General features: G+C 45.3%; 1 protein-coding gene across 1 annotated transcript in view; it reads left to right on the top strand.

Annotated features, from left to right (window-relative positions):
• Nucleotides 1-10724: 10724 nt before the first annotated feature.
• LOC139553500 (leucine-rich repeat-containing protein 3-like) overlaps nucleotides 10725-11147 on the top strand; it is a 16588-nt gene continuing 16165 nt past the window's right edge. Inside the window, exon 1 of the mRNA XM_071365913.1 lies at nucleotides 10725-10992. The gene's annotated coding sequence lies outside the window, so the exon portion shown is untranslated. The remainder of the gene's footprint in view (nucleotides 10993-11147) is intronic.

Below are 11147 nucleotides of genomic sequence, written 5' to 3'. Positions count from 1 at the left end.
TCCATACTGCTGGTATTAACACTGGGACCATAGTCACCCTCCCTCCATACTGCTGGTATTAACACTGGGACCATAGTCACCCTCCCTCCATACTGCTGGTATTAATACTGGGACCATAGTCACCCTCCCTCCATACTGCTGGTATTAACACTGGGACCATAGTCACCCTCCCTCCATACTGCTGGTATTAACACTGGGACCATAGTCACCCTCCCTCCATACTGCTGGTATTAACACTGGGACCATAGTCACCCTCCCTCCATACTGCTGGTATTAACACGGGGACCATAGTCACCCTCCCTCCATACTGCTGGTATTAACACGGGGACCATAGTCACCCTCCCTCCATACTGCTGGTATTAATACTGGGACCATAGTCACCCTCCCTCCATACTGCTGGTATTAACACTGGGACCATAGTCACCCTCCCTCCATACTGCTGGTATTAACACTGGGACCATAGTCACCCTCCCTCCATACTGCTGGTATTAACACTGGGACCATAGTCACCCTCCCTCCATACTGCTGGTATTAACACGGGGACCATAGTCACCCTCCCTCCATACTGCTGGTATTAACACAGGGACCATAGTCACCCTTCCTCCATACTACTGGTATTAATACTGGCACCATAGACGGTACAGACAATACACATTTCTGCAGTCCAGAACCAAATCTCACGTGAGTCTAGCCAGCTACTCAATGTTTCGTCGTCTCAAGAGGCTATTACAGATTATACAGGCCGAGGCCGGACTCTCCTCTTCTCAAGACCCTCTCTTCTCAAGCCTCGTGCAGGCCGAGGCCGGACTCTCCTCTTCTCAAGACCCTCTCTTCTCAAGCCTCGTGCAGGCCGAGGCCGGACTCTCCCCTTCTCAAGACCCTCTCTTCTCAAGCCTCGTGCAGGCCGAGGCCGGACTCTCCTCTTCTCAAGACCCTCTCTTCTCAAGCCTCGTGCAGGCCGAGGCCGGACTCTCCTCTTCTCAAGACCCTCTGTCCTCCAGCCTCGTCCCTTAGATGAACTATACAGGCCAAGGCCAGACTCTTTGTCATTTTCTTAAGCTTCTTCCCTCTCTCACATCCATAATCAGCCATGATAGATTAATTCTCAGAAAATAATTTCCCAATGACCCGAGAGGTTCTTCTCATAACATAGTGCCGTGACAACGGGAGCAGCTATTTCTCTCTCGCTCTCTCTCAATTACATTTTCATTTAAGGGCTTTATTGGCATGGGAAATATATGTTTACATTGCCAAAGCAAGTGAAATAGACAATAATCAAAAGTGAAATAAACAATACAAATCAACAGTAAACATTACACTAACAGAAGTTCCAAAATAATAAAGACATTTCAAATGTTATATTATGTGCAAATAGTTAAAGTACAAAAGGGAAAATGAATAAACATAAATATGGGTTGTATTTACAATGGTGTTTGTTCTTCACTGGTTCCCCTTTACTTGTGGCAACAGGTCACAAATCTTGCTGCTGTGATGGCACACTGTGGTATTTCACCCAATAGATATGGGAGTTTATTAAAATTTGGTTTGTTTTCAAATTCTTTGTGGATCTGTGTAATCTGAGGGAAATATGTGTCTCTAATATGGTCATACATTTGGCAGCAGGTTAGGAACTGCAGCTCAGTTTCCACCTCATTTTGTGGGCAGTGTGCACCAAGCCTGTCTTCTCTTGAGAGCCAGGTCTGCCTACGGCGACCTTTCTCAATAGCAAGGCTATGCTCACTGAGTCTGTATCTACTCCATCTCTCTCCCCCTCTCCCTCTCTCCCCCCTCCCTCTTTTTCTCTCCCTCCCTCCCTCTTTCGCTCTCTCTCTTTCTCTCTCTCTCCCTCTCCCCTGCCAATCCTGCGCTGTTTCTTTCGCCTACATTCAGACACCCCATCTGTCTTTCTTCTTTATTACCCTTCTTTTCCTCTGTTCTCTCCATCCTCTATCCCTCACTACTTCCTCCCTCCTCCTCCGTCCCTGGTTTCTGATGTCACTGTCATAACAAAATTAGCTCATTTGTTCTTAATTATGTCTGTCAATGTTCTCCAGTGTGATGTAGTTAGTTCATTTAATTGTCCTTCACACTGCTCATTCATTCATGTACGTCAGCTATTGTTTTGCTGTCTGTCTCAAGGCTCTCTCTTACCACCACTGCTCCATGTGCTACTCCCTCTGTCCCTCCCTCACTCCCTGTCTCTCCCTCACTCTCTGTCTCTCCCTCACTCCCTGTACTCCCTCACTCCCTCTGTCTCTCCCTCACTCTCTGTCTCTCCCTCTGTCTCTCCCTCACTCTCTCTCTCCCTCACTCCCTCTGTCTCTCCCTCACTCCCTGTCTCTCCCTCACTCCCTGTCTCTCCCTCTCTCTCCCTCACTCCCTCTCTCTCCCTCACTCCCTCTGTCTCTCCCTCACTCCCTGTCTCTCCCTCCCTCCCTGTCTCTCACTCCCTCTGTCCTTCCCTCACTCCCTATGTCTCTCCCTTCCTCCCTCTCTCTGTACGTTAAAGGAATTGCTCTGTGTAGATCCTACTCTGAGATGGAGATGGTGTAATTTAGTAAAGGTGAGCAACGATGATCCAAGGGTCTTTCATTTCATACCAAGCTCTTTTCCTTTGCAGGCTAAAACAGATGCTTAACGTAGCAACGGGCATCAAAATTGTTAAAACGTTTTAAAAACTATTCTAATAAATGCAACAGTTGGATGAAGATCCATCAGATATTGACTGAATCATAGTATATAAAACATTTTACTGGTAAATCAAATCAAAGTTTATTTGTCACGTGCGCTGAATACAACAGGTGTAGACCTTACAGTGAAATGCTTACTTACAGGCTCTAACCAATAGTGCAAAAAAGGTGTTAGGTGAACAAAAGGTAGGTAAAGAAATAAAACAGTAAAAAAGACAGGCTATATACAGTAGCGAGGCTATAAAAGTAGCGAGGCTACATACAGACACCGGTTAGTCAGGCTGATTGAGGTAGTATGTACATGTACATATGGTTAAAGTGACTATGCATATATGATGAACAGAGAGTAGCAGTAGCATAAAATAGGGGTTGGCGGGTGGTGGGACACAATGCAGATAGCCCAGTTAGCCAATGTGCGGGAGCACTGGTTGGTCAGCCCATTGAGGTAGTATGTACATGAATGTATAGTTAAAGGACAGAGTTCAGGGATTTTGGTTGTAATTGAGGTATTCAATGTGTCAAATTTCATACTTTTTTATGCACTCATACATTTTCTAATGGTATCAGATCATTTTTATGTTGTGTTAAAATAAATAAAATTACATGTTCCTCATTTGCGTAAATACACTGGGTGTATTTTCATATATACATATATTTAAATAAAGGGGTGGAACAGGACGGCAACCACAAAAAAATTGCTCTGTCTAGGCCTACCTGCACTCACCTCCACTGGACTGCCTCGTTCCTGCACTCACCTCCACTGGACTGCCTCGTTCCTGCACTCACCTCCACTAGACTGCCTCGTTCCTGCACTCACCTCCACTGGACTGCCTCGTTCCTGCACTCACCTCCACTGGACTGCCTCGTTCCTGCACTCACCTCCACTAGACTGCCTTGTTCCTGCACTCACCTCCACTGGACTGCCTCGTTCCTGCACTCACCTCCACTAGACTGCCTCGTTCCTGCACTCACCTCCACTGGACTGCCTCGTTCCTGCACTCTCCTCCACTGGACTGCCTCGTTCCTGCACCCACCTCCACTGGACTGCCTCGTTCCTGCACTCAGCTCCACTGGACTGTCTCGTTCCTGCACTCACCTCCACTGGACTGCCTCGTTCCTGCACTCTCCTCCACTGGACTGCCTCGTTCCTGCACCCACCTCCACTGGACTGCCTCGTTCCTGCACTCAGCTCCACTGGACTGTCTCGTTCCTGCGCTCTTCTCCACTGGACTGCCTCGTTCCTGCACTCACCTCCACTGGACTGCCTCGTTCCTGCACTCACCTCCACTGGACTGCCTCGTTCCTGCGCTCACCTCCACTGGACTGCCTCGTTCCTGCGCTCACCTCCACTGGACTGCCTCGTTCCTGCGCTCACCTCCACTGGACTGCCTCGTTCCTGCACTCACCTCCACTGGACTGCTTCGTTCCTGCGCTCACTTCCACTGGACTGCCTCGTTCCTGCACTCACCTCCACTGGACTGCCTCGTTCCTGTACTCACCTCCACTGGACTGCCTCGTTCCTGTACTCACCTCCACTGGACTGCCTCGTTCCTGTACTCACCTCCACTGGACTGCCTCGTTCCTGTACTCACCTCCACTGGACGGCCTCGTTAATTACTGTTGTCACATTCTGTTGCATAATTCAACAAGTGTGTCAGTATCAGGATACTCTCAGATTAAAAATCAACAGTTTGGCTCTAGATTACACCTTTCTCTACGTACTTTACATGAGATCTATACGTACTTTAAGAGATCTAAAATAATATCACTATAATCCAAGCGTTCATTTTCCAGAAGTTGCTTTCATTTCAGCGCATCTCATTTCTAAACATTTCAATGTATGAAACTTGAACTTTTTTAACTTCCACCAAAAACTAACAACCATCAAAATAAGGTTCTCTCACTTCTCTTCCTTGTGATGTAAGTGTTGAGACGATGCATAAAGTCCCTGATGAAGCTGTAAACTTCTTATAGATGCAACGAAATACAACGTAGTGATTCCCCATTCGGCCATTACCGGAGTGTGTTTGACAGGTCATTAAAAACATTTCCGCAGTCGTAACATTGACTGGAACAGCGACAAGCACAGGCATGATTATACAGAAGTCCTACAAAGACATAAATAAATTAAAAAAAAGATTCCCTTTGTCTTGTCGATCACAACATAATTTTAATTTTTCTTCTTTAAACAGAAGTCGTTTTTTTTGTCGAGATCACTAGATAACCTCTATAAATAGGGGTGGGCTTAGTGAAGATAGATTGACAGTATGGCTGAGGCGGCCGAGCCCATGGTGGATCAGCACATCCATTTGGGTCAGGGTCTGGGATTAACCCAGATAGAAATGGCATTATTTCTGTCTGTTATAGATGGCTTCCAGTTTTGGCTCCAATCCAATTTGCTATTCTACTTTTAAACGGGTTGAATGTGGAATGTTCAGTGCAATAAAATATAACATTGAGCTCTGTCGTTGCACACTACCAATGAAAGTTGACCAAAGTTGATCAGACTACCTATAAAATATTATTTTAATCTCTTTAATAGTTTTAATAGGGAGGTTCTGTCAATAGAAGCAAAAAACACATTCACAAACAACAGTTAACTAGTAGTACATACAAATAAAACAGGTGAGGTGTTGTGGTTTATAAATACTCCCAACCATTCATGAAGACTACAGTTTATTTGTCATTTCAGACACAAAATGGTGGGCAAAATGTTGTGGTGCTTTAGGACAGCTCCGCAGTTCATCCAGTTTATCACGTGTCAGACACGTGCTCTTAACACGTACGGTTTGTTTGGAATGTGTAATTCCTCAGTTTGCCATTGATAAAGATGGCCCAGGCCTCTAGGACCAGTGGAGGCTGCTAAGTGGAGGATAGCTCATAATAATGGCCGGAACAGAGTACATGGAATGGCATCAAACACAAAGGAATAATGCGTTTGAATAACCCTTCCACCTATTCCGCTCCAGCTGTTACCACGAGCTCATCCTCCCTAATTAAGGTACCACCAACCTCCTGTGATTAGCAAATGACTGCTATAACAGATGGGCTCTAGTTAAAGGTGTTCGAGGAGTTCTACTGCCTCTGGTTCACTATGAACACTGCCGTTGACCTATCATCAATACCACAGGAGGCTCTTGAGGGGAGGACGGCTCATAACAATGGCCAGAAGGGAGCTACTGGAATGGCATCAACCACATGGACGCCGTGTGTTTGATGTATTTGATACCATTCCACTTATTCCGCTCCAGTCATTACCACGAGCTCGTCCTCCCATAATTAAGTTGCCACCAACCTCCTGTGATCAATACGTCCCCTTCTATCAATAGAGTTTATCTCGTGATCTCGACAAAACGAGGGATTATTTTTTTTTATTCATATGCCCTCTCTGGACATCCGCAAGAGTATGAAAGAGTCGCAGGATTAAAATGAAAGCTATCAATCCAGCGAGATTTAAGTGACAAGTGGATTTTGCCCTCAAACACATGAAATAGACGCTGGTGGAAAAAGTACTTCATTGTCATACTTGAGTAAAAGTAAAGATACCTTTTTAAGAGAAGATGACTCAAGTAAAAGTGAAAGTCACCCACTAAAATACTACTTGAGTAAAAGTCTAAAAGTATTTGGTTTTAAACGTACTTAAATATCAAAAAAGTAAAAGTAGAAATAATTTCAACTTCCTTATATAGTGCATCCTCAGGTGGGCGGGGCAAGCCCGTTTCTACTTAATGAGAAAGCAATAATAAAGCACATGATTCGTAGAGCCAGTGTTCCAATTATACATTACACTCTTGGGGGAACCGAACGTCTCTCAAGAGCTATGTGACAGACGTTTAATGTGCTGACTCTTTTAGTTAAAGTGTAAAAGCATACCACCCTGCATACCACTGCTGGCTTGCTTCTGAAGCTAAGCAGGGTTGGTCCTGGCCAGTCCCTGGATGGGAGACCAGATGCTGCTGGAAGTGGTGTTGGAGGGCCAGTAGGAGGCACTCTTTCCTCTGGTCTTAACAAAGATCCCAATGCCCCAGAACAGTGATTGGGGACACTGCTCTGTGTAGGGTGTCGTCTTTCGGATGGGACGTTAAATGGGTGTCCTGACTCTCTGAGGTCATTAAAGATCCCATGGCACTTATCGTAAGAGTAGGGGTGTTAACCCCGGTGTCCTGGCTAAATTCCCAATCTGACCCTCAACCATCACGGTCACCTAATAATCCCCAGTTTATGATTGGCTCATTCATCCCCCTCCTCTCCCCTGTAACTATTCCCCAGGTTGTTGCTGCAAATGAGAACGTGTTCTCAGTCAACTTACCTGGTAAAATAACAGATAAATAAATAAAAATAAAAAAAATAAAAAAGGCTTTGCCCACACAGAAAAACATTTTAGTGGTGTTGTCATTCAGGTGTGAGACTCTCATTTATTTTGGGCCAAAGCCAAGGTCTCAATCCAATCAAGGAAAGGACGGGAGGTTTACACATATCCAGAGAAGTTGTTGGACCAAAAATATATAATTTAAGTACTGCCCACAAACATGGTTACGAAACAGGGATACAGCGGCAACGTTTTGACGGACATGAACATTCCCTTTTTTTTTTAAATTGGCTCGGCCCAATCAATGCTATGCAGTTTGACACAGTCCTTCCTTCCTATCAAACGGTTTATCTCTCTTTCTTTCTCCCCGAATCCATCTAATGATCTAGTTTGAAGAGAGTGACTGGGTGGATGACCAGTGGCGGCCAGTGCCGTTTAAGATGAGGGAGGACGTTTTTATTTTTTTTCATGAGCTTGGCCTTATTTCTATTACATCATATTGGATGACTGTCATTCATATTCCATACACTCAGTTCAATGTAACAGCGATAGGTTTAGACTACTACATGATACAAACATGTGCCCTATACCCATCACGAGGTTGCTACAACCTAGCCTATGAATGAAAGTTTACAACGTAGGTGCACAGAGGTCGAGAGACAAATATGAGGTGACAGACAGTGATACATGGACAGACAGTGACACACATTCAATACCACCTTGCACACTCTTGCCTGCATCTAGCTGATCTAGGCTGTAATCATCAGTCCAACAATTGCAAATGAGAGTTTCTATTGCACAAATTCAGGTATGTTGATCCCTGTTTTGTTCCGTTTGCTTCTGTTTAAGACATGTTTTTCAACAGAATCGGCGTAATGAATACACCCCTGATCATGCATAAACACAGTTCACTTTCATAGCAGCCACGTTGTATTCCTTCTCTCATCATGCTCTATCCTCCTCTCACCTCTTCCCTGCGCTTGTGTACTTCAATGCACAACACATCAGCTGTATGTGAGAGGGTTGAGAGAGGGAGTGTTGAGAGAGGGTTGTTATTGTTCCAGAGAGTGAACTACTCAGATTTCCCACTGAGTTCTACTGAATGTTTCATCGAACAACCTGTTTCTCACTGTGACCAGTTCACACCTGCCACAGCACAAACAACACTACACCTTTATCGGTTGCACTGTAGGTGGGAAAGCAGGGCCGTTATAATCCGGGAGATGCACTTCACTTTAAATTATTTGTTTGTTTTGGCAGTGCCATTTTCAACTGGGTTTTTCCAACCTAGTTTACATATATTAAAAAACATGTATTAAATTAAATCATTATAACATCTCATTGAATAGCTTGACAGGAGGCGAAGACCAATTATGGGAAGACCAAACCAGAGATGTTTGGCAACAGGAACCCTAGACATACATGTTACATACATCAATGTTGGAACCTAGTAGGAAGAGGACAGGTTGTGTGTTTGAGTCTCTCCTGACAGATTTGGGTCTGGATTCTGAGATTATGCAGTTTCTATGATATCCTATTGAATGTTAATATTAAGGTTTACTTGGGAAGAGGAGAAAACCCCCAAGGATATCACATATATTATATATAAAAAATGTATAGTTTTAAATCTGTTGATGGCTGTTGGACAGGTAGGAGAGGGAGGATGCCAGGTAGGAGAGGGAGGATGTCATGTAGGAGAGGGAGGATGTCAGGTAGGAGAGGGAGGATGCCAGGTAGGAGAGGGAGGATGTCAGGTAGGAGAGGGAGGATGTCATGTAGGAGAGGGAGGATGCCAGGTAGGAGAGGGAGGATGCCAGGTGGGAGAGGGAGGATGCCAGGTAGGAGAGGGAGGATGCCAGGTAGGAGAGGGAGGATGTCAGGTAGGAGAGGAAGGATGCCAGGTAGGAGAGGGAGGATGCCAGGTGGGAGAGGGAGGATGCCAGGTAGGAGAGGGAGGATGCCAGGTAGGAGAGGGAGGATGTCAGGTAGGAGAGGGAGGATGTCAGGTAGGAGAGGGAGGATGTCATGTAGGAGAGGGACGATGCCAGGTAGGAGAGGGAGGATGCCAGGTAGGAGAGGGAGGATGCCAGGTAGGAGAGGGAGGATGCCAGGTAGGAGAGGGAGGATGCCAGGTAGGAGAGGGAGGATGCCAGGTAGGAGAGGGAGGATGTCAGGTAGGAGAGGGAGGATGTCAGGTAGGAGAGGGAGGATGCCAGGTAGGAGAGGGAGGATGCCAGGTAGGAGAGGGAGGATGCCAGGTAGGAGAGGGAGGATGCCAGGTAGGAGAGGGATGATGCCAGGTAGGAGAGGGAGGATGTCAGGTAGGAGAGGGAGGATGTCAGGTAGGAGAGGGAGGATGTCATGTAGGAGAGGGAGGATGCCAGGTAGGGGAGGGAGGATGCCAGGTAGGAGAGGGAGGATGTCAGGTAGGAGAGGGAGGATGTCATGTAGGAGAGGGAGGATGTCAGGTAGGAGAGGGAGGATGCCAGGTAGGAGAGGGAGGATGTCAGGTAGGAGGAGATTGAAATATGGGTCACTGTAGCAGTCAGCCAGTCGAGTCCTTTCCCCTGGGGAGACCCCTGTGGTGAGTGTTTCCTGTTTGTACACATATATTCTGCATCATCTCAGCACCCAGAACTAAATCTCACGTGTGCTGGCCAGCTGCTCGATTGTTACGTCTGTCACAAAATACTCTACTCTGATCTAAATGTGTGCGTGGCTACTTCAACCATAACCTCGTCCCTAGGCTATTGTGCGTTAGGAGGAAGTGTCTGGGAATGAGATTACCGTCTTAAACCATGGGGTGCAGATGGATGCTGTGTGGTGCTGGTGATAGATTTTTTACAAATAAATTCAATTTCCCCCAAAACAAATGTAGCATACAATATAGCTCAGTATTTGAATTATTATTTCATACAGTCATTATTGCTCATCTATATCAAGGGTGTCAATCATTTCTGACTCCACTATATGTATGTGTGTGTGTGTGTGTGTGTGTGTGTGTGTGTGTGTGTGTGTGTGTGTGTGTGTGTGTGTGTGTGTGTGTGTGTGTGTGTGTGTGTGTGTGTGTGTGTGTGTGTGTGTGTGTGTGTATATTGTTTATGAATGTACAACAAGTCAGCAACAAGCTTGTCTGTACTACATATGGTTATCTACTGTTCCAGACAGGGTCAAACAACATTGTGTCATATTCCTCATCGATAAGAGTGATGGATGGATGGAGTGTGATAAAGGACGGGGAAGAGAGGCGGCATTTCCTCTCCTTTAATGTTCCTCCTGCCTGCCTGTGAGTCTGCCCATTCATCGATCTGTGTTTTTCACAGTCACTCAGCACGACCTGCTTGTGTTTTAGTGGCAGCAGCAGCTTAGGATTTACCTGAAGACTCATCTAAACTTTTCTTTCAGGTCAAGTCATGACTGGTGGACTGACCAGGTAGATGGCTATTACGACTAATAATCAATAGCACAATCAATACTCTTGGATTATTTGATTTAGCCTACATTCTATTTTCCTCTCAATGTTTATTTATGGCGGAAACAAAAATGTGTAAACACCAAATCTGTACAGGAGGGTCTCATCTTTTCCACAAGGGAGGGACAACACATCACACAATGGGCCCTTTAAGAGGGAGGGACAACACATCACACAACGGCCCCTTTAAGAGGGAGGGACAACACATCACACAACGGCCCCTTTAAGAGGGAGTCAGGGAGAAATAGAAAGAGAGAGAGAGAGCGAGAGAGATAGAGAGAGAGAATGAGAGTGACAGTGAGAGTGAGAGAGAGAGAGAGAGACAGAGAGATGTGATAACAGTGACAGAATTGTTCTATGATGACAACCGGATTAATGTTTGACGCTCTGTCTTATTAAAGAATAGCCACATTACAAATCCGTGTCGGACACATCAGAGTCAGACCGAACCTCGTAGTCAACATCTTCGCGTGTGGATTCCAACTTGAAGAAGAATTTTGGCGGTTAATTACGTGTCACAGGTAGGCAACTCAATTATCTTTTCTGTTTTCATAATTATTTATTGTCATATTAGATGCAGCATAATTGTCTCTGGATTTAATTCATTGCCTATTTCTTTATTATTACCAAACTATGGGTTAAAGTTATTTCTTATAGAAGTGTTTTTCAGTATCAT

Source organism: Salvelinus alpinus, chromosome 2 (assembly GCF_045679555.1).
Source record: "Salvelinus alpinus chromosome 2, SLU_Salpinus.1, whole genome shotgun sequence".
NCBI classification, from domain to species: Eukaryota; Metazoa; Chordata; class Actinopteri; order Salmoniformes; family Salmonidae; genus Salvelinus; species Salvelinus alpinus.
The sequence above is the reverse complement of the archived record's forward strand: the minus strand, read 5'-3'. Positions and strand labels throughout refer to the sequence as shown.